The sequence below is a fragment of the Humulus lupulus genome, chromosome 8, assembly GCF_963169125.1.
Source record: "Humulus lupulus chromosome 8, drHumLupu1.1, whole genome shotgun sequence".
Taxonomy (NCBI): Eukaryota; Viridiplantae; Streptophyta; class Magnoliopsida; order Rosales; family Cannabaceae; genus Humulus; species Humulus lupulus.
The window spans coordinates 19643397-19666980 of record NC_084800.1 but is presented as its reverse complement, the minus strand read 5'-3'; the positions used below and the strand labels follow the sequence as shown (position 1 = coordinate 19666980).

Below are 23584 nucleotides of genomic sequence, written 5' to 3'. Positions count from 1 at the left end.
CTAGTGCCCTTCAACTTCCGTCCAATACCTCAATTGTGGCCACGACGTTGACCAAGTACCTTTGAGACGACTTGTGTCACATTGACAGTGGCACTCCCTGCTTCAGATTCAAATTGAGATTGAGATTGGGATTGTGTCTGGACTTCTTGCTGCAAGGTATCCTGTAGTTTAGAAACAAGACAATTAATATATACTATAATTGAATAATATACACATATACAAAACTTAGAAAGTTACTTACATATGCATCCTTAGCATTCGTGTTCACTCATCCACGTGTGGGATGATTGTGCATGTCATGGAACGTATCTATTGACCACGATTTTTGCCAACGACGAGTAGACGTCAAAACTACAATGAACCTTCAAGAGAAAAATACGACACAGATAATTTTATAGTGGTTCAGCCCCAATTTATTGGTAATAGCCTAATCCACTTAGAGTTGTGATATATATCCTACACTTAAGATCAGATGAACTTGAACCAACTGAGTTTCTTAAGTGTAAGTAGGAAAATACATAGTTTCTCTCTCTAAACTTTCTTAGAAAAATGCCCCAAGAATACCCCAAGTAACAGTCCCAAAGTCTCCAAACTAGAGAGTTTTTCTCAGTCTAAAAAGATCAGATCCCCAAAATGATGCCATGAGCCCTTTATTTATAGGCTCATGGATCGTAAATCAGATATTCCCTTGGACCGGGTCATTTCTGTTACTCTCACAATATTTAATTAATAATAACATATAAAATACAACAATATGCGACTTCTTTGGGATAAACTGAGAGATTCCCGCGTAGGTACGACTAATTCTAGCCGAAGTCGTTACTGGAACTTTGCTTGCATAATGATGATCTGTCTAGTCGGCCAACTTCACTCCTTGAAGAAAGACTGGTCGGCCAAAACACTCGACTGGTCGGCCATGCACTCCACCGGTCGGCCAAATACTTCACTGGTCGTCCATGCACTCCACCAGTCGACCAAACACCTAACTGGTCGGCCATGCACTCCACCAGTCGACCAAATACTTCACCGGTCGGCCATGTACTCCACCGGTCGGCCAAACACCTCACTAGTCGGCCATAGAGCTGTAAATATGGGCCGGGCTTTTGAGCACGGCACGAAACCGGCACAAGCACGACACGGCACGAAAAAATATGGGCCTGGGCCAGGCACGACACGAATTGAGAATTGGCACGGCACGACATGGGCCTGAGTACGGCACGGCACGACAAGCCCGAAGGCACTACACGAAAGCACGAACAAACTAGCCCGAAAGCACGACACGATAAAAAACCCGATATTTTGACATTAATAATCATAATAAATTTTTATTTGTCAATTATTAATAAATTAAAATGATAATAGAAGTCTTATTTTTCTCAATGTTTATATTTTTATAATTATATTAATTTATTTTAAGATTTGTTAGTTAATTTTTTTAGCATTTATTAGTAGGTATTAAAATTCTAATAATTATCTTTGATATAATTTTGTGTAAAATATTGTTAAAAAGTATATAAAAATATCTAAAATTATAATTTAAACAAATAAATGTATTTGGTTTGGTGGTAAGTCCATTGATAACTCTACAAAATAGAGTTATTTTACCATATTTTATATGATAATTGTTGCTTAATTCTTGAGTTTTTAATTAACTTATTAAGTTTTTATGTAATTTTTAATTTATTAGTCTTACTGTAGTTATCTAGATTTTTATATGTTTTTATAGATATTTTATTATAATACGTTGTAGTTTAATTATATGAAATTTGTATTGTTAAGATAGCAGTTAAAAATGTAATTCTTTTGAACTTAAATGCTTTATTAAATTAAGTTATAATCAATATTTTCAAATAATTAATATTATTTATTTATAATTGAAAATATTTGATTGTTATGTAATTTATTTTTATCTTGTAGGAATTATATTGCATTTTTGGAAAAAAAGAAGTAAAGAAATCAAAAGTGGTATTTGTGAAGAAAGAAAAAATGGCATTGGCATTTTCCCAATTGGGCCTGCCACCTTAGGCCCACGTGCACCTCCAAGCAGCTCCCCCAACACTTCTCAGCCGTGACCCTAGCTTGCTGCCTTCATCACATATCACATGGCTGAAGCTCAATTATGCCCAACATTTGCCACCTGCACACTTGAGTCTTCTCCTTCAGCATTCGGTCAGCACCCAAGGCCACCATATGCCATCAGCTCCCAATATGACATGAGCATTACCAACCAGCCCAATTGGGCCTCCAAACCACACACCTGCCAGGCCCATTCGGCCCAGTCACAGCCCAGCCGAAACCACTTGCCACCAACACCATCAGCCACCTCTTGAGCCCATCATTTTGCATTTTGTCCCCTATGACAAAATTGCCAACTTTTTACCCTTTTATCTACACATTTTCACCACAACATCATCATTACACCCTATATTTTACCTCTACATATCATATTTATTTTATTTAATTAATTTAAATTGATTATTTTAACAATCTCATTTTGGCTATAAATATGGTATTTCAAGACCATTTGAGTGTGCTTAATTTTTGGTTACCATATTTTTTTCTCCCATTTTCTCTCTATCATTCTCTCTTCCATTTGGGTTTTTCAAGAGCATTTTGCAAGTATGTATGTCATTTATTTCGTAATTTCTACTCTAGTTATGTGCTTCTAATCTTTTTCATAAGATTATTAAGATCATGATGAAGCAACTTGTAACTAGGTAATATTTATGTTGTATGTTAATTTCCTTTGTAATGCAACAAGTTTATGGTTTTTTCTTCTTCATATATTTCTTTCATCTTAAATATCTTGTATTTTAGATTGTTAGAACATATTTACACTTTATTCTTCATTAGTGCATAAACATAATATTCTTTCTGTAAGATGTGTCATTAAATTGTACACATCCATGCTTAGAACAAAAATATTATGTTTTGCCTCATAAATAATGTTCATTGATTTATTTGTTATTTCATTAGATTGATTTACACTAAATGCTTTGAAATTATAATTTTGGAAAAGTGAAGAAAAATCCTATCTTTTTATAAGAAATTTGTGCTTAAAATTATAAATCTTTTTGGAAAATGATAGTTTGAATTATTTTAACTATCACTAAAACTTGGGAATCAATATACTAATAAATATTATTAAACTTACATTTTGTGGATTCTAGTATCTTAATAATCTTTTCTTTTAACACTTATTGTCAACTCAGTATTGCTATATTTTTATTCTCTTAAATAGCTTTATTTTTCAATATTTTATTTTATGTTCATACTATTAAAACTCATCAATCTTTGGAGCTAGGTTAGAATTTATTACTTTTGATTTAAAATAGTTTTCTTTTTTATTTTAGACAACTCATTTGGGTTCGATCTCGTGCTTACACGAAAACTATTCTATAAATACGATTCGTGCGCTTGCGAGTATAAATATTTAAAACATACCCGTTTTGGGTCCATCATCCATTGATGGTTTAAGAGGAGGTGGAGGGTTCGATTCTTCATCCTCACATTTTTTGGCAAAAATAAAGTGGGCCCAAATTTGGGCCCGAATATAGAAAGTGGGCCGGCCCGAATAAGGAAAGTGGGCCGACCCAACTTGGGCCCGACACGGCACAACATGGGCTAGGCCCATGGGCCGTGCTGGGCCTACTCTTTCAAAAATGGGCCGGCCTGGCCCGGCACTAATTGAATATGGGTCGGGCTCGGCCCGGCCCGGCCCAAATTTATCGGAGACACGAAAATGTGGGCCGGGTCGGGCCGGCCCACATTTACAGCTCTAGTCGGCCATGCATTCCACCGGTCTAACATGACACATCTCTGGTCTAACATGGCACTTCTCTGGTCTAACATGACACATCTCTGGTCTAACATGGCACATCTCTGGTCTAACATGACACATCTCTTGTCTAGCAAAACACTTGACTGGTCTGCCAAAATAATTGACTGGTCAGTCAAAACGTTTGACTGGCCAGTCAAAAATCTTTACCGGTCGGACAGAAATTCTATCAGATCGGTCAGATCACTTTATCACAACTCCGAAGAGCCAACACATTTATTGACTATTAATGTGCCATTTAATGACCATACATTGCCACTTGTCACTTCTTATTGCCACGTCATCGAACTGAAATTTTGGGGATAACAGTATCGATAATGTTGGACAGTTCCTTAGTCTGAAGATTCATCTTTAGAAAACAAAATCTCAGTTAAATATTGAAATTATTATTAAGATAACTTAAAATATTTCAAATTATCTATATATTTTTATTTACCTTCTTAAATCGAGCAAAAGCATAAAAAGTCGATCCATGGAGACTTGGATACTTCTATTTTGCTCTGTTGGCAGCATTTGCCTTTGAGCGTGCCATGAACTGTGGAGTGGTGAAAAAGTCAACCAACTTCTGCCAACTTTTGTTGTCAATGTCCTTCGATGGATTCTTTCTGACTGTCTCGATATCATCATACCATTCATGTTCATCGAAGTGTCTTTTCTTGCGACATTTTCTATCCTTGTAGCGATCCTGAAACTCTCACTCAATCCCAGTCTCTATCAGTCGCCACTCAGGGAGAGCTCCGGAAAGAACAAAAAATTCCTTAAAAAAAATGGTGAGATTTTTTAAATTATATAAAAAAAATTACATGTGAATAAGTAGATAAATTTACCTCAATCTTTTGCATCAATCCAATCTTGTGCTCATCCGGAACACTCTGATACGAGTCATAATATAACGGGACATGGTAACCAATAAGGTTACCAATAAGTCTCGTGAACAATGTCCTAAAATCACCAACTACTTTGTAGGTTCCCGCCTTCAGATCAAATTGTAGAGCCAACGGACCTTTATTGTTGTTGATAAGCTACTACAAATTTTTAGATCGAAACCGACCTCTTCTTTTTGCGGCAAATGTTGTATATGCTAATTAAACAATACAATTAAATTGAATAAAATAATAACAAATTATCATTTATTGCTAAAAGATAGACTAATTATAGTATATTAGGATCTGCTCCATCACCGCCATGAGACGAGCAATAGCAGCAGACATTACTTTGCAGTTTAAATAATTATTAACTTAAATTCAATTATAGTTGGAGGTTAATTACATAACTTAAATAATTTTGGTAATGTAGTTGAAACTCTTGAAAAACAAACATTGTTGATAAAAGTCATATATTGATTGAAAAGTCTTGAAATTAAAACATACACATTAAACATACAAATATGAATATGCATAAGAAAATATTATTCCTCATCAATGTCGATTCCTACATCATCATCTGTACTTTCTAAACCATCTTCACTAATTTTGTCATCATCATCGTCATTGATGAAATCATCATCCACATTCTGAATAGATCGAGACGTTTCCCCAATTATGCTGGTGTGACTAGGTCGATCCAAATGCATAATCTCCAACTCTCCTAATTGCACAGTGAGTACAAAATTTGATGAAGTGCTATCATGCACGACATCAACCTCGTTATCATTATCGATACTTGGATGATCACAGATCTTTCGATGATTGACTTCTTCTACTACCTTCCAATTTTTGTTTCTTGAAGGATCTTCCAAGTAGAAAACTTTTTTTGCTTGAGTGGCAAGAATAAACTAATCATTCTTGTACCATTCAGAATTAATCATGATACTAGTTATGTTATTCTCAGTCACATTTCGACCCTTGCTTGCATCGGTGTTGAACCATTGGCATTGAAACAATACTACCGAGTAACCATGGGAATAGCATAACTCTACAATCTCCTCAAGTTGGCCATAGAAAGTGAAACCATCGATTCTTGGCATCGAAACTCCACTACTTTGAGTGGTACATCTTTCGTCATGACTATGGACCAAAAACTTCACACTGTTAACAATGCAAGCCGTGTAGGAGTATGCATTCTGATTGGACCCATTTGTTAAAGTAAATAATTCATCAGTACACTCAGTTGACTGTACTTGCCGCAAATCACACATCTATAGAGTATGACGCAAAAAAAGAAAACACAATGAGATGAGTATTAATCGATATGAATTTCATAAGAATTCTACAGTTTCGATAATTTACCTTCAATTTAAACCAAATAGGGAAATCTTTTTGAAGATCTATGTTTGAATTTTCTCGAAGGCATTCACTGTATAGCACAAGGATTAAGGTAAGATAACAGTTTGTCATGAATTAAATTTAATGAATTCATATATGTGTTGAGCTACTTACTCTATATATGGTTGGATTTCAGGGCAATTGTTGAGTACAAACCACTTCGCTTCTTTTCGATGAAGATAGTCAAGGGATATGATTTTATTTTTGCTACTTGGACGACATTGTGATTCAAATATTAACAACATCCTTTTGGGAATAACAATATTCGAATTTCTTTCCGGACGATTAAATTTATTCTGTATGCCCTAAAGGTATTGCGAACAAAAAGTCAAAGCTTCATCAGCAACATAACCTTCTACTATATAACCTTCAGGGCTCGCCTTATTCCTGACATAATTTTTCAACTTTTTTTTATATCGCTCAAATGGATACATCCACCTCATGTAAATTGGTCCTCCGATGATAGATTATTGCGGTAAATGAAGAAATAAATGAACCATTATGTCAAAAAAAGGCTGGAGGAAAAATTAACTCTAACTTGCACAAAATTTGTATCACTTGATCTTCTGCATTCTCCATGTCCTTAACAACCAATGTACGAGCACAAATTTTCTTAAAAAAATTGCAAAGCTCAATGATTGTCTTTTAAATAGACTTATCCAATGTAATGCCCCAAAATCCCTAATGCGGTTTAATAGTTGGATTAGTAGGCCGGGAAGGCCATAACTGATTTATTAAGCCATTAAATTATTATATGCATGTTTATGTGAATTATATTATAAAATGATGTTAAATGCATGCATGCGGGTCCACATTTCATCTTAGGGGCATTTTGGTAATTTGGTCCGTTGAGGGCGTAATTGTATATTTGTATGCATGTTGGTGAACTATTGATAAGGCCACATTATAATGTGGATTTGTTCGAGTCATTCGGCATGAGACGATCTTTGAGTGCAAGTTAGCGGTTTAGTCATAACGGGATTAAGTTTGGGGCTCGGGGTGAGCCCCGAGGTATTTTGGTGATTAGAGCGTTGCCGGGAAGAATTAAAGGGTTATGGGATATGAATTATTGGTATTTGAGAATATCTAGAATAATGGGAATTGGAGGGCGTTAATTATGATTAACGAAATAGGCGGGAAAGGACGATTTTACCCTTGAGAGCTTTTAGAAAACTTAATTTGACCTAGGGGCAAGAAGGTCTTTTCACCATATGATATATTTTAGCCATTGAAGGCTGTAGAAGTTGGCCAAAACAGAGCATAGAAAACATTCCTCCCGTACCTCTTTTCTTCTCCTTTTTCCTTTGGATTTTTGAGCTGATCTTCAGGATTCAAGCTAGGGAAGTGGATCTTGAGGGCTTAGGATTGTGTTCCACCATTGAAGAGGATCCTAAACTGACCTTAAGGTAAGGTTCTAGCCATTAAAACTCTGGTTTTCCATGTTTTTGGTTTGGTTTTCAGCTTGGTTTTCTAAATTGGTTAAAGGGAATTGATGGGAGTTTTTGGCCAGGGTTACTTGGGTTGTGATGCATAGGACATATGTAGATGGTTTTTGGGTTCAATTGGGACTTAAAATGAGGTTTGGAAGCTTTTGGTTCAATTTGGAAATGGTGGAGTTCAAAGGGGAAAGTTTCAGGGCATTTCTGGCTGAGTGTAGCGCTACAGCGCCCACAAGTGGGCGCTACAGTGCTACTCAGGGGGGTCTTCAATGCTTAGGGCGCTGGGGCACTAGGAGGGTAGCGCTACAATGCTACCCTATTTCCTCAGATTCCTGCTTTGGGCATTTTTAAGGGTTTTTGGCTCGGGGTTTCAATTCTTAAGGCTCGGGATCGAATCTACACATCGTTTGGGTACAATTCGGGGTCCCGGGAGTGAGGTTTAGGTCAAGACCCTATTATTGTGGATTTTCAATAATGGAGGTTATAATTGGTTATGATTAGGTAACCGCTAAGGAATCAAAAGGTCGATCGTTCTAAAGGGTCGTTCTTTTACTATTTCTCGCTCAAACCAGAGGTAAGAAAACTGCACCCTATATGTGACATGCATGGTTATAATTGTGGCATGTTGAGTGTTTAAATATGGATAGTGATTGCATACCAAATACTTAGCAAATCTTTCTTACTTGTGAATGGCACTGACTTACTAGTCAGAATCGGCAATGGTGTCAGAACTAGCTGTGAAGCTGTGACTTACTAGTCAAGTTCAACAGTAGTTTTGAGCACTGATCGTATGTTACTGACCTATGAGTCAGGAGCGGCATAAGCATCATGAACGCAGAGCCGATAAAGATTAGATCTAATCGACATCTGCATTGAATGACTCATCATGAGCATTAATGCTAGACCGACCCCAAGTTCGATGAAAAACTAAAAGCGATTGCCTAGTTCTATGACTAGTTACTCAGGGCCAGGACCAGAAGGCCCAGGTGACTCCATCGTCACATGGCTAAGGGTACGAAACCCACATTAGTGACTCCATGGTCACTCGGTTGGTTTACATTGGTGACTTGCTCATTAGTCACTTAACCTGTTTAAGCTAGTGACTCGATCACTTATTTGTAATGGGTGCGGAATCCCACATTAGTGACTTTTACAACTGTCACTCCCCTATTTAGGGCTATAAGTCCTGGATGATTATTATGATCATCATTTGATATTATATTCATGCAGTATTGAGTTTTCTTGTTGGGCTTTGGCTCATGGGTGCTATGTGGTGCAGGTAAAGGAAAAGAAAAGCTCACCCAGCCTTGAGTGGAGAGCTTAGGTGGTGATGTGTACATATGCGATCGCTTAACCACCATGACCAAAGAGTTTCTCAGAGGAACTAGGGGTTAACCCTATTTTTGCCGCTTAGGTCAGCGGGTTGTAATTTTTATACTATAATGACCATTTTAGATTGTAAATAACTTGTAAACGTTTTTATGGACCCATGAACAGTTTAACGTTTTAAATAAAATTTATCATTTCCTTTTGATTGGTTTTTCACCTTAACATATTAATAACACCTAGATGCACGTTTATAACCAAAGAACTCGATTAGCGAGTCAAGCACGATTCAAAGTTCACAGTAACTGTCTTGGAGTAACCAGGGCGTTACATCCAAGTAACCTTGAACTCCTACCGGCAACAGACGTTGCATAAGAATGTGACAATCATGGAATTTCAACCCAACAATGTTGCCATCATTGTCAGTTACTTTCTTGGAGAAATTTGAACCGAAGTCATCAGGAAGTCTAACTCCATTTACGAACTGACAAAAAAATTGTCTATCATCTGGTGTTAAAGAGAACATAGGATGTGGTTTGATCAACGTCATACCGTCTTCTTGAGGTGCAACTCTTCTCGAATAACCCAATTCTTCAAGTCTACACGTGTGTTGGTGGTGTCTTTAGATTTCTCATTCATAAGAAAAGTACCGAGTAAACTCTCGCAAATATTTTTCTCTACATGCATCACATCTAAATTGTGCTTCAGTTCAAGTTCGGACCATTTTTCTTTCGGATCTCGCTTTCTTTTCACACCCTTGAAACTGACATGTTTACCCGGAAAACGATCTGGAACATGCGCTAATTGTTCGAGTATGTCTTGATTACTGAATTTTTTTGGAGGATGTCCTTTTTCATAATTCCCATCAAATAAGCGACTATTCCTCCACTTATAAGTACAAGATAAGAGTCTTCTATGACCAACATTCTCCATGAAGGAGTGTCTTCGTTGCATGAAGGACGTGTCATATATCCTTGGCCACTCCAACAAGACAAACTACTACGGGCCGGAAAATCAATGTTGCACACATTTTGAATACACTGTTCGCTGCAACATCTCTAGTTTGAACTCTTTCATCCCACAACTCCTTCAATTCGTCTACCACAGGCCTCAAAAAGACATCCATGTCCTTCCCAGGCTATTTCGAATCGGGAATCAATAAGGTTGGCATGAATGATGATTCTTTCATGCACAACCAATGAGGCATATTGTACGTGTAGAATATTACCGGCCACATGATGTAAGATAGACTCATGTTATCAATTGGATTAAAACCATCAGTAGCCAAACCTAATCAAACGATATGGGTTCTTTGGAAAAATTTGGATATCTAGAATCAAATTGTTTCCAAGCACCCCCATCAACAGGATGGTGCATTACACCATCTTCTTTTGACTGTCCCATAATATTACAAGTCATATCATTTGTTGTATGCCTTGAACCTTAAAGATGCTTCAGCCTAGGAGTCAAAGGGTAGTACCGCAACACTTTGTGTTGACTTTTTTCCCCTTTGTGTCTTTGTCAACCCATCGGCTCTCACCACATACATGACAACTCTGTTTTTGGGAATTCTCCTTCTAGTTGAAACAACAGTCGTACTTGTAAGCACGAATTGAATGATAACCTAACCCTAATTTTCTCATTTTTTTTCTTAAACTTATAGAATGAAGCCTAAATCTTATTCTCCTTTGAGAATGCAAATTTCATAAACTTCAAAAGTTCATCAAATGAACTATTTGTCCATTTATTCATAACATTCATGTGCATCATCTTCACCAAGAAGTTCAAGGAAGACAACCAAGTACAAACATGATATAACTCAGCTTCGACCTCTTGAAATAGGTCATCAAATTGATTTTCCGCATTATTGCCACCACCATCTGAAATTCCTTCATTTACGCCTTCTTTGTTAGTGTCTTATTCACCAATAACATCATTGATGATGTCAATCATCTCATCATTCACTAGAGCCTCGTCGTTCATTACTGGAGGCATATCAACTTCACCGTGGTAGGTCCACTTCACGTATCACTGCAGAAACTCATATCTGTGTATGTAAGCCTCCACCATATTCAGTTTCTGATTCAGCATATTGACACACTGAACACATGGGCATCTGACTTCTCCTGAAGCATTCACATGATACTTGGCCATTTGTATAAATGCTTGAAGACCATTCCAAAACTCATCAAAGTTACGTCGTCTATTAGTTATCAAACTCTTGTCAATCGTCATAACTGATAAAAGTGAAAAATCAAATATCACAATGTGATAATTGTACGGGCAAAAATCCCAATTGGATCTCGGCCCAATTCAATGAACCCATAAACTACGGATGATGAACACTAGGTAGTCTGTACAAGTCACTCCCTTCGTGGACTGCATAAGAGAACCCAATGGCCCAAATTATAGAATATGCCTTAGTTAAATTGCAATATATATGGTCTGTACAACCAACCATACAAGCCCACTTGATTATGGGCTGCACAGCCCACAACAATTCTTTAGACATACTTAGGCCTGCGATATGGTCCAAGGGGTGGTAAGCCCAAATGCATGAGGGCTTATTCGGATTACATGGTCAGCTCACAAAAGTGGGCTGGACAGCCCATTAAGACTAAGTCTAGCCTCATAACGGTTATGCACACGACTCGTGGACTACACTACTCCAAGGCGGTTGCAACTATTTCCACTATTCTAGGTCGTGGATCGTGATCCCCGAGAAAGTGGGCGTACAACCCACAACGATAGGCGAACACATTTGAATCATAGAACAGAATGACTATTCTACCCTCCAACTGAACTACGATGGGGTTTGATCCCTTATATAAGGGTACGTAGGCAACTTGAGGGGGATCTGGAACTCTGAACAGAGAATACACCCTAAACTCAAGCTCAATCCCAAACTTTTCATTCACTCACCGCCCAAACCACCGTCTATTGTCTCCACAACCAACACGAAAAGGTTACTCACGACTGTTGGCGGTCCCGTCACTTTTTTACCCTCAACAATAATCATAAAAAACTACATTTATTTGCTAATAATTTTATGAAATCCTATTATGAAGAAATTATTAAATTTTATGACTATATATTATCAAATTTTAGGAATATATATTATTGTTAATTATGAATGTATTATAAAGTTTCATTATATAATCAAATATTTAATTATAATTATTATTATGTTATTTAATAATTATCAAATTCTTAATATAACTTTTATTTTTTTTAAAACAACAATAAAATTTTATTATTTTAATCTTAACTTAGTTACCTATTTTATCTACACATATAATCAACTTTTATGAATATATTATAAAAGTAATTAAATAAATAAATATTTAATTACAAATCTATTAACTTACCATTAAAGATTATTATTTTAATTTCAACTTATTTTATAAAAAAATATTGATAATGTTTTATAATTATAAAATTATTATTTAATTTACACTTTATAATTTTTTAATTAATTTTTATTAATTGATTTAAAATTTATTAATTAAAAAATTTAATCACACTAACTTTAAAACTATGTTGTAATGTTTAGTTTTTCTAAATCTACGAAAATTTCGGCAGCATAACGGCTGTAATTTAACCTATCCTAAAATTTAAAATCTGCATAAAAACATATAAACGAGTCACAGAGCATACATAAATTTTAATACAATCATTTAAATTGACAAATAAACAACAAAAACTAATTATAAACATATTCCCAAATCAACATATTATTTATCTAACCTAACATATATATAATTAAATAAAACATAATACAAACATCTAATATGGATTTATCTAACCTATAGCATAGAATACCCAATACAATGAAATATCATCTGAATTAATTTTTTTTATATCCTAATATTTAATTTTATTATAATAAAATATTAAACAACTATGAAACTTCTTTAAGTCAAATTAACTTTTCTATTATCAAAATTAAACTAAATTAGCATATACATTAATCTATGAAAAAAAATCAACAACATAAACAATCAACATTTCCTTATAAAAAACATATACACATAAACACATTTACATTAATTTATATACACATGCATATATATAAAAAAATAAACATATACATATATAACCCAACAAAAAATAAAGTAAAGATAAATAAAAATGCATATATACCTCTATTAATGGTCCAACTCTCTCTAAATGCAAATCTGAAATTAAAAATAAAAAATTAACACTAACCATATTAATCAATTAGATAATTACCAAACAAATGATCAATTACCAAAACATAAAATCAATACCCAATAGCAAGAGGATGATCCAACCAACATAGAGGCAGCACACTAACAATCCTTGCACTATCTGAAAATAAAAATAAAAAAACTATCATAAACTATTTTTACCATATACAAAAATCAAACAAATATTGACAAAAAATATATTTTAATGAACAAAATACAAACTAAAGAGTGATAAATACACATACTTGAAGATATAGGACCAAAAATTGGCCTGAAAATCGCCTAAAGGGTGCTGGGCGGCAGAAATGGTGAAAATGGTCTCTGGTTTTTCAGTTTGTGAGAAAATGGGGGAAAGAAAGGGGCTCGGGTTGGGGTTAATGACGATGGACTCTATAGCAACGACATGTCGTCGCTATGGGTAATGACCAGTCTTCGTTGATATCAAACGTGTTGTTTCACTCAAACGGTAAGACACTACAGCGACGACATGTCGTCACTATATGATAGTAAATAGCACACAAATCCACTCGCGTGCTACGTGTCTACTCTACAGCGATGACTATAGGCAGTGAAAATTTGACTTAAATTTTTTGGCAGTTAACTATCCCATGTTTTTTTGGACCCTATTGCGACAACATGTCGTCGCTATAGAGTACAAAATAACTGACCAGTTGATTGAAATAGACTCTACAGCGATGACAAGTCGTCGTTATAGGGGGTGCAAATAGGCAACCGACTCTGGGCGGTTAAGTTTCCTCCCTATACAAATGTGTTTTGACAAATTTCTTTTTGAACCCTATGTTTTGTAAAATGGTTCAAATAGACCCCTAAATCCAATTTCGATGAAGGATAAATTGAATATAACAACACAGTTATTAGGAAAAATGATTTTGTTTTTGTTTTAAATTGTTAGTTTGGTGAATTATTTGTAATTCTAGCTCAGAAAAATTTGACCAAAATCGAATTTAGGGTTCTATTTGAACCATTTTACAATACACAGGATCCAAAAAGTCATTTGTCAAAATACAAGGTCCAAACGGGTAATTAGACAAAACACATGGTCCAAAAAGATATAAACCATATTAAATATGAGTAATCACTCACCACTCTTATGGTAACTGGTTACCCTTCTTATGGCAGAAGGTTACTCATCTTAGAGTAACTGGTTACCCCTCATGGTACATGTTATTTAACCAAGCTCTAGGATTTTTTTTTACATAACTGTCAAAGATCAATCAAGTAATTGGTTACCTTACCCAGATTTAAAAAAAGAAACGAACAATTTAAAAAAAAAAGAAAAAATATTTATAATAAATAAAAAATAATAATAAACACAATTATTATCACACAAAAAAATTGCAAAACAATAAAATAGTATAAAAAATAAGCTAAAAAAATAATAATCAAATTACAAACATACACTTCCAAATTAATAAAACTTGACTAAAAGTAAAATTATGGCTTAAACCAACTTTTATACAAAAATATGGAAAAATAAACTCAGTGAAAATTCTTAAAAAAAAAAAGAAAATCATAGATTAACTTCTTTTAAAAAAGACATATTTTTGCAAACCTATTAAAAATCACATATAAAATGTAATTTTCTAATCTCATGAATTGTTGAACTTTAACTTTCTGTTTGTTTTTCAAGAAAGCCCATAGAGGCATTTTGTTTTGGGCTTTTGTTCACTAAGTCTAATAGGCTTAAATTAAGGGGATTTTTCAAAAATATGGCTTTTTAGCCATCAGTGTGCAAAAATATGGGAGTTAAACTTTCTTTAATTTGTATGGAAAAATTTAATTAAGAAAAACTTAATTTATGGGAAAACTAATCCCATATTGAAAATCAAAACAAATGAGCAAAAAGATGGGTACTATAGTAATTAACATAGTCCATCCTCTCTTTCATTTTGGTACTGTGGTAATTAACAATACGTTGACATTTTCAGAATCTCATTCCACTTCACTGTTCTCAGGCAAAGAGAGCCCATTTCTTTCAATTCTCTGTTACTTTTAATCTTCTCCTTCATCGCACTTTTATGGCGGACCACTCCGACGACTCGCCTCTCATCCCACCTTCTCCGATCACTGATCCCAACAAGATCGACCTTGAGGCAGGCCCCGGCGAACAAATCCAGTGCCGAATTTGTCTTGAAACAGACGGTGATTTTTCTTTTTGCTGCCAAATATTTTTTCTGTGTCCTCTTCTTCTATTCAATTTGTTTTAAGTCTCTCCCTTTCTCATTTTGGTGTTCTTGAAATTTGATACTTAATCGGAATAATAGGTGCTTGAAAGAATAGCTGATGTAGATTTAAGGGAAAGTGTAGTATACAATTTTATTGGTGCTGCTGGTTTGTTTGGGTAGTGCTGATGAAGAATTAGTCAACTAAGCCAATTTATTGGGTCTGCTTTGGCTGCGGAAACAACTAAGCTGAACCAGTTCATGTGACTTTTGAAAAAAAAATTGTTTTTTATGTAATAGTTGAATTGAGGCTCCTAGAGTGGAGAAAAGGATTTAGTCCTTTTTTCTATCTTTCTTTTAGGGATGATATGTGGAGTAAAGCTATTTAGGTTGTAATTAGTGTTTGTATTTATTTCTCAGGTAGGGACTTTATAGCTCCTTGTAAGTGCAAGGGCACATCAAAGTACGTGCACTGGGAATGTTTGGATCATTGGGGTATGTATGCAAATACTATTTTTTCACTCTTAAATAAAAAATTATGGAGCGTAATATGATAATCATGTGAATGTGATGCTTTTTATGCATATGGTTTGTTGCTTAGTTTTACAAAGTAATGACATATAAATGCAAGGACAGGCCACAATAAAGTTACAAATTTAAAGGATGCTAACACGTTTTTTGTGTGTAGGGTTTTGCGCGTAGGGGATGGGGGTTTCTGGTGGTTGTCGGAGGCGAGGGAAGAGGTTGGTTCGTGGTCAGATCTGATTTTTTTTTCTGTCTTGAGATCTGTGGTAACTGGTTACCTTCACGTTGTTTGTTTGTATATTTTAGGAGGTAACTGGTTACCTTCACATTCTAATGTGTGTATATTTCTGGGTTCTATATGGTAACTGGTTACCTAGGTTATTAAATCATACTTACTCTTCTTCTTTTTTTCCTTCAAATGTGATGTTTTTTTTTTCATTTCTAATATGAGTGACTCGTCAACCTCTTATGATAACTGGTTACCCCTCTTATGGCAGTAAGTTACTAATCGCATTGTAACTGGTTACCCCTCCTGATACATGTTATTTAACCTCTAAGATTATTTTTTACATAAATGTGAAAAAACACAAACAAGTAACTGGTTACCCCTTTAGATAAATGTTATTTAAGCTAGCTGTAGGATTTTTTTTACATAACTTTGAAAAATTAATTAAGTAACTGGTTACCTTACCCAAGTTTTTAAAAAAAAACGTACAACCTAAAAAAAAAGGAAAAAAAATGTTTACAATAAATAAAAATAATAATAAACACAATTCATATTACAAAAAAAAATATATATATTTGCAAAACAACCATGGAAAAATTTAATATAAAAATAGTTATATAAAATTAATATAAAAAATAATAATCAAATAAGCTAAAAAAAATAATCAAATTACAAACACACTCTTTCAAATCCAAAAAACTTGATTAAGAGTGAAAATATGGCATAAACAAACTTTTATACAAAAATATGGGAAACTAAACCCATAAAAGTGAAATTAAAACAAAAAAAGCCATAAATTAACTTTTCTTGAAAAAAAGTCATATTTTTGCACAATCTATTAAAATTCCCATATAATATGTAATTTTCACTTAAATTAAAGTGCTCTATGAAATGCTATGCCATAACAGAATTATCCTTTATGATTTAATTCACTGAACAATAATTGGAATATGCTGATGGTTACGAGCAAGAAGGCGACTGACTTGTGGAAGGAGTAAGAATAAAGTTTTATATTTTTTTATTCTTTTGTTTGTCTGAGCACTGTACACTCGTCTCCAAAATACTAAAACTTATCTTGTATTTCACAAGTTAGTATAAAGAAAAAACAGTATTAAGTTTTCCAGTTTAAAGAAAACACTTGTCTTCTATTGCATGATTATTTTGTGCAGAAAATGTATAGTGGTTGGTTGAGTTTTTAAGCTTAAAAGTAATTTCAAATTTTGATTAGATACACATGTATTTTAGGTTTTTACTCTAAAAAATATTTTGAGAAGAAATCTAATTTTTGTAGCTTCTTGAATATATGTTTTTTAGAAGTCCAAAGCTTAAAGCCAAGATCTGGCCAACCAAAATCTAGATAGATCAAGTATAATAATGCCAAATTTCGTTTTTTTTTTAATTAAATAAAAATCCCAAAAATTTAATAAAAATGACCTCCCAAATGCCTCCTTTTTCAAACTCTTAAAATATATCTAGACCAGAAAACCTTAAAATTTGAAAAGTCGTCTAAGGATTTATTAGGACCACACCGCACCACTAACAAATTTATTACCACCTATATAGACATTATATAAGTTCAGAAATTCTAGTCAATGAATGCATGGTTTCTTAAATCCACGTTGAAATCGTTGTGGAACTATCATTATTAAAAATTGACATGACAAATGTTATCTAGAAAGAAAAACATTTACACACGCAATTCATGAAATTATTATCAAATTAGATTTTGTCAGTTATTATTTTTTCTTTCTTATCCTTTGTGGCAGTCACTATTACAATCAAATGAGAAATTTGATGCTAAAATATATATATATATATATAAAAATAAAGTAAATGGTATCATGTGTTGTATTGAATTATATTTTGGTATTTTATGTTTATAATAATGATTATTTTGTGTTATCTATTTACAATTCGTACTAATTCGGTACCATATACTAAAATGTGGTCAACTCATATTTCAAATATGATCATATTATCTCTTTTTTTAATGATTTATTTGATTTTCTTTTGTTTTAGTTATTTTAAAATGATTCAAAAATATTTTTTAAATTAATAAAATAAAAATTGTTTTATAAAATAAATCAATAAATGTAAATTTTTAATAAAAAATAATATAAATTAATTTTAAAATAAAACTATTTTAATTAGTTAAATAAACATAAATATTTTTAATTTGAAATATAAATTAAAAAAACTAAAACCAATACTTTTAAATTAATTAACTTAAACTAAAATTCTAATAATTTTTTTAAGTTTTAATTAAACTATTTTTGTTTGAATTTATTTTAAATTTTGGCTTTTAAGTTTAGGGTGTTGATTTTAATTTTTTTGGTTTAAGTTTAGGGCTTAGATTTAATTTTTAATTTTTGTTTATTTAAATTATTTCAAAGTTTTAATTATACTTTTTTTTTTTGTTTTATTAATTAAGAAAACATTTTAAAATAACAAAAAGAAAAAGAAAATCAAATTAATCATAAAAAAGATGGACAATATGGTCATATTTGAAATATGAGTTAACCAAATTACAGCAGATGGTATCAAATCGGTACGAATTGCAAATAAAGGGCACTGAATGATTATTATTATAAACATATGGCACCAAGTGTGTATTTTGATAAAACACGGTATACCAAATGAGTATTTACCTATTATATTAACACTTAAATACTAATTTTATTTTTTCAACGTTATATTTTCTTAACATTCTTTAGGGGTATTTGATATGAGGTTTGAGTTTGTGGGAGTAGAGCTATATGAGGTTTAGATTAAGGGAATGTGAAACTCAAGTGTTTAAAGGGATTAAGATTACCCTCAAATCAAGCCAAAAAACGAGACCCACTGGGAAACACAAACCCCTAAGCTATTAAAAATAATTTACCAAACATGGGTTAGAATTGACATTCTCATTCCCACCAAACCAAACCATCATACCAAATACCCCATAGGATAATATACTTAGTGAATGTGCATCACATACTTTTTTGTTGTAAAATAATTTACAGAATGAGCAGCGAAAAACGATTTATGACCCAATTAATTACAAAAAACCTAACTGAATCATAAATCGCTTTCGGCTGAGAAAATTATTTTTCAACACAAAGAACATATACAAAATAAAGTTTGGAACCTAAGTGATTGTAACGTCCCAAATTACCTAATAAGGCTTAGGGCCTTTGATTAGGGGGTCAGGATGGCAAATTATGGAAATTATGTGATCATGTGATATATATGTGTATCATTATATGATTATGTGAATTATATTATAATATGATTTGATATGCATGTTTAGGTGTATTTAATATGCATGTGAGCCCGTTTCTGATTAAAAAGGGTAATATTCATAATTTGGCTTGTTATGGGTATATTTGGCATATATGTGATATATGTGTGAAACCATATCATTATGTTGATATATTTGGGTTACTCGGCACAAGGTGATCCTAGGGAGCAAGCTAGTGGGGAAGTCACAACGGGACCAATACTTGACTCGGTGAGAGTCAAGGGGTATTTTGGGTATTTAGTACATTACCGGGATTAGGTAATGGAGAAATAAAATGGCAATTATTTGAGGATATTAGAAATAACGGGAATTGTAAGACGTTAATTATGATAAACGGAATAAGTGGCAAATGACAAGTTTGCCCTTGTGGCATAAGAAGGCAAGGCTAAAGGGCAAGGGGCATATGGGTCATTTTGAGCCAAAATTAGTGACTTAGTCACTCTTTCACTCAGCTGTAGGAAACCCAAAACAGAGCATTAGCCCTCTCCCTTTCTCTTTCTCACCTGTTGCTTTCTTTCTCTCTAAGTTCTCTTGTTGTGCTTTGGAGGTTCTTGGGAATTTTGGAAGCTAAGGCTTGGTAATTGAAGGCTTGAGGTCTAGAGTTTGATTAGCTGCAGCTAGGAGGTTGAATTTTACAGGTGAGGTAAGCTTCAATCTCTGTTTTGATTCAATTGATTTTTGGTATTTATAGTGTTCTTGAGCTTGAAGTTCAAGGTATTGGATTAGTGATTTGGTGGAGGTTTATGAGTGAGATAAACTTGGGTTTTGATGGTGTTTATGTGCTCATAATGTTTGGGGGATTTAATTATGGTTTTGGGAATTGATTGGGATGATTTTTGGAAAGGTTTTGGCTGAGGAAAAACAAGGATTTCTGGGTTCGCGGGGTCGCGTCGCGACCCTGTTCTTGGACGCCACGGCCCGTGTGAACCCAGGGCGCAAAGGCGGTTCGGTCTGGGAGGCATGTCGTGGCCCTCATGGGCATGTCACTAGGGATCACCAGGTAGCTCTTTCGCTCTATAGGGATCGGGGGGGCATAGCACAATTCTTCTTGGAGGAGGGTTAGTTTGCCCGGGTGACTGATCCTGCCATAATGTACTCCTACCTATAGCATCGGCAACCGAAGCCGAGCATATATACAACGATCTTTATGCGTGAATAGCTAGGAGGAAAGAAAGGGCGGTAGATGATAATGAAAAAGGGTTTTAGACAAGGGGCTTTCTATTTGGGAGGCATGCTACAGCCCTTAGGGACAAGTCGCAACTCGCCTGGGCAGCTTTAGCCACCTTAGGTTTTTAGTGACGGGAACTCAAACCTAAGGGCTCGAGATCGATCCTACTACCCAATTTAGTAGAGTTCGACATCCCGGAGTCTAGGACTCGGTCCATAAACCTTTATTCGCTCATTATTGATGGGTTTCTATATTATGGTTGTGACTAGGTTATAGCTAAGGGCTCGGAATCAGGATCGTGCTCGAGGGGCGTTCATCGGTAACCTGTGCTTGGAATAAAGGTAAGAAAACTATACCCAGTATGTAATACATGTGATTATGGCTTGGGCCAAATTGTTAAACAGGAATATGAATAGGGCATGGGCGCCGCCTAAGAATGTGCATGATTATGATTATGCTTGTGATTGTTGATTAAGCATGCTAAATGCTTTGTATCTTGATATTTGATGTATGATATATGCTAGTCTGCATTATCTTATTGAGAAAGGCTTGACTTATTAGTCAAGGACGACAATAGCGCTGAGCGCTGGTCGTAAAGCATTGACTTATCAGTCAAGGACGACAATAGCGTTGAGCGTAGGTCATAAAGCATTGACTTATCAGTCAAGGACGACAATAGCGCTAAGTGCTGGTCATTAAGCATTGACTTATCAGTCAAGGATGACAATAACGCTGAGCGCTGGTCGTAAAGCATTAACTTATCAGCCAAGGCCGGCAATAGCATGCTGAGTGCGATATGGTTATGTTTAACCAAGAGCGTATCATACGCTTGACCGACCTATTGGTCGTGGAAAATTATAGCGGCAGGTACGCTAGATCATCCCCAAGGCTTTTTATATAGAGGATAGGGCAATGGGCCCCGAGGTGACTTATTAGTCCCATATCCTAGGGTTGGGCCCTAGACTACTTATAAGTTAAGAACGACATTAGCACGCTAAGTGCGGGTTGTAAATCATTGACTTATCAGCCAAGGACAACAATAGCGCGCTGAGCACTGATCGATATGGTTTAGTCTAACCAAGAGCGCATCATACGCTTGTCCGACTTATTGGTCGTAGAAAACGAAAGCGATAGGTACGCTAGGCCAGCTCCAAGGCTAGTCAAATAAAGGATATGGCAAAGGGACCCGGGGTGACTTATGAGTCCCATATCCTAGGGCGCGAAACCTCAGTATGATTTATTAATCATGTATTTGGGCGCTGAGCCCCAGCATGATTCCATAATCATGTAATTTGGGCATTGGACCTCGATATGATTCATTGATCATTTATCTTGGGCCATTGGCTCCATTTGACGCTGTAGCCATTTATATGAGTGGTATGCATGCACAAGTAGGGTTATAACTGCTAGGCATGCTTATTATGATTTGGTAACATGTTATTAATTGTTTATGAGCATGTTTAAGTTTTCTTGCTGAGCCTTGGCTCACTGGTGCTATATGGTGCAGGTAAGGGGAAAAGAAAGTTGGACCATCCTTTAGTGGGAGAGCTTAGGTGACGATGTGTACATATGCGACTGCTCGACCACCACGGCTGAGGTTTGACAAAGGAACTAGGGTCAAACCTATTTTGCCGCTTAGGTTGGCTGGTTGTGACTGTTTCATTGTAATTAACCTTTTTAAATATATTTTGGGAACACATGTATGAAGTAAACGTTTTAATGAAACGATGGTACCTTTGACTAAAAAATTTAACCATAAACTGTTAATCACGTTTAGTTACACGGTTATGGCCAAATAATTCGTTTAGCCAGTTTAGCACTATTTAAAATACACAGTGTAACGGTCCCTGAGTAGTAGGGCGTTACAGTGATACTTTTCAGAAAAATTGGGAACTTGTGCCAATATAAACCCATTATTAGATTAATAATTATTAAGATTTGATTTAGAAAAGAGTGAAAAAAAAAGTAATATAGTTATATATGTTGAGTAATTAGTGGCGAAAACACTTAAGTTTTTCTAAATTAGCATTTTAATACCTAAGTCTTTTTTCTTACGGCAAAAATATATTCCATCACTATTTTTTGACAGTCGTAGTACCTCACCATTAACTGCCACTTAGACTGTAAAATGTCGATTTTTGATTGGGCCGCATCATTTAAAATTGGCTATTTAGGATTTTCACCCCCCGAACTATTACCACTACCGTATCGTGCCCCCTAATTTTTTCAGGCCGTTAAAAATTCCCCCTGAAATATTCATAGTGATGTAAAGTAGGACTTTCGTTAACTTTCAACAATGTAGCTAAAAGAATGCTGACGTGACTCTTTACTCGATGATGTGGCTCGGCCACGTCAGCGCTACATGTGTAATTTTAAATTAAAAAATATATTATCTAATTAATAAATTAAATAATAAAAAATAGAATTAATAAATTAAACCATATTTTATACATAAAAAAAATAAAAACCAAATTTAAAAACAATAAAATTAAATAGAATTCAGTTATTTTTTTTTATTTTTTCTTATTATTTTTCTCTTCAATAACATGAACCCAGATATGCCTTTTGAACCCAGATCCCTCACAAATGGCACCAAGCCCATTCTCACCGACAATTTTCCTTCCAATCACACCCTTACTTCTCCCCACGAGCTTCTTCAACACCTCTACACACAAACCAGGTTTGAAGTCATCTCCCAAGGTTTCCTTCATTTGTGGCAAATCTGAAACTCCATTGGATTCGCAGAGGTTGGTTGAGTCGAGATCGGGGGTGGCAATGCTGGGTTGCAGATGAGATCAGAGACATCTGAATCTGGCGGGAACTGAACGGCTAGGTCGAGGTCAGTGACAGCTGGGTCATTAACGAGGACTGGCTGGGTCGAGGTCATTGACGGTGATGTAGCTCCTTGAGTGAGGATGAGGGTTGGCGATGGAGATGAGGCAAAGGCCAGATCTAGGATTTTTTTTTTGCTATTTTGTTCGTGGGAAAATGAATGAATGTGAAAGAAAGCAAACCTGTTGTGATTTGTGATTTGTGATTTTGGTGTTATCGATTTCTCTAATTGGGACTTTGATTATGTGATTTTAAGAAGATCTAATTATATTTAAGTAATGTTTATAAT

The 23584-nt window shown here is 34.7% G+C and overlaps 1 long non-coding RNA gene across 1 annotated transcript; it reads left to right on the top strand.

The window, feature by feature from the left end:
• Positions 1-14984: 14984 nt before the first annotated feature.
• LOC133795463 (uncharacterized) lies at positions 14985-16205 on the top strand. The gene is made up of 3 exons (XR_009875368.1): positions 14985-15241; positions 15682-15756; positions 15950-16205. It is a non-coding gene; the product is annotated as an uncharacterized LOC133795463 (long non-coding RNA).
• The last annotated feature ends 7379 nt before the right edge of the window (positions 16206-23584 follow it).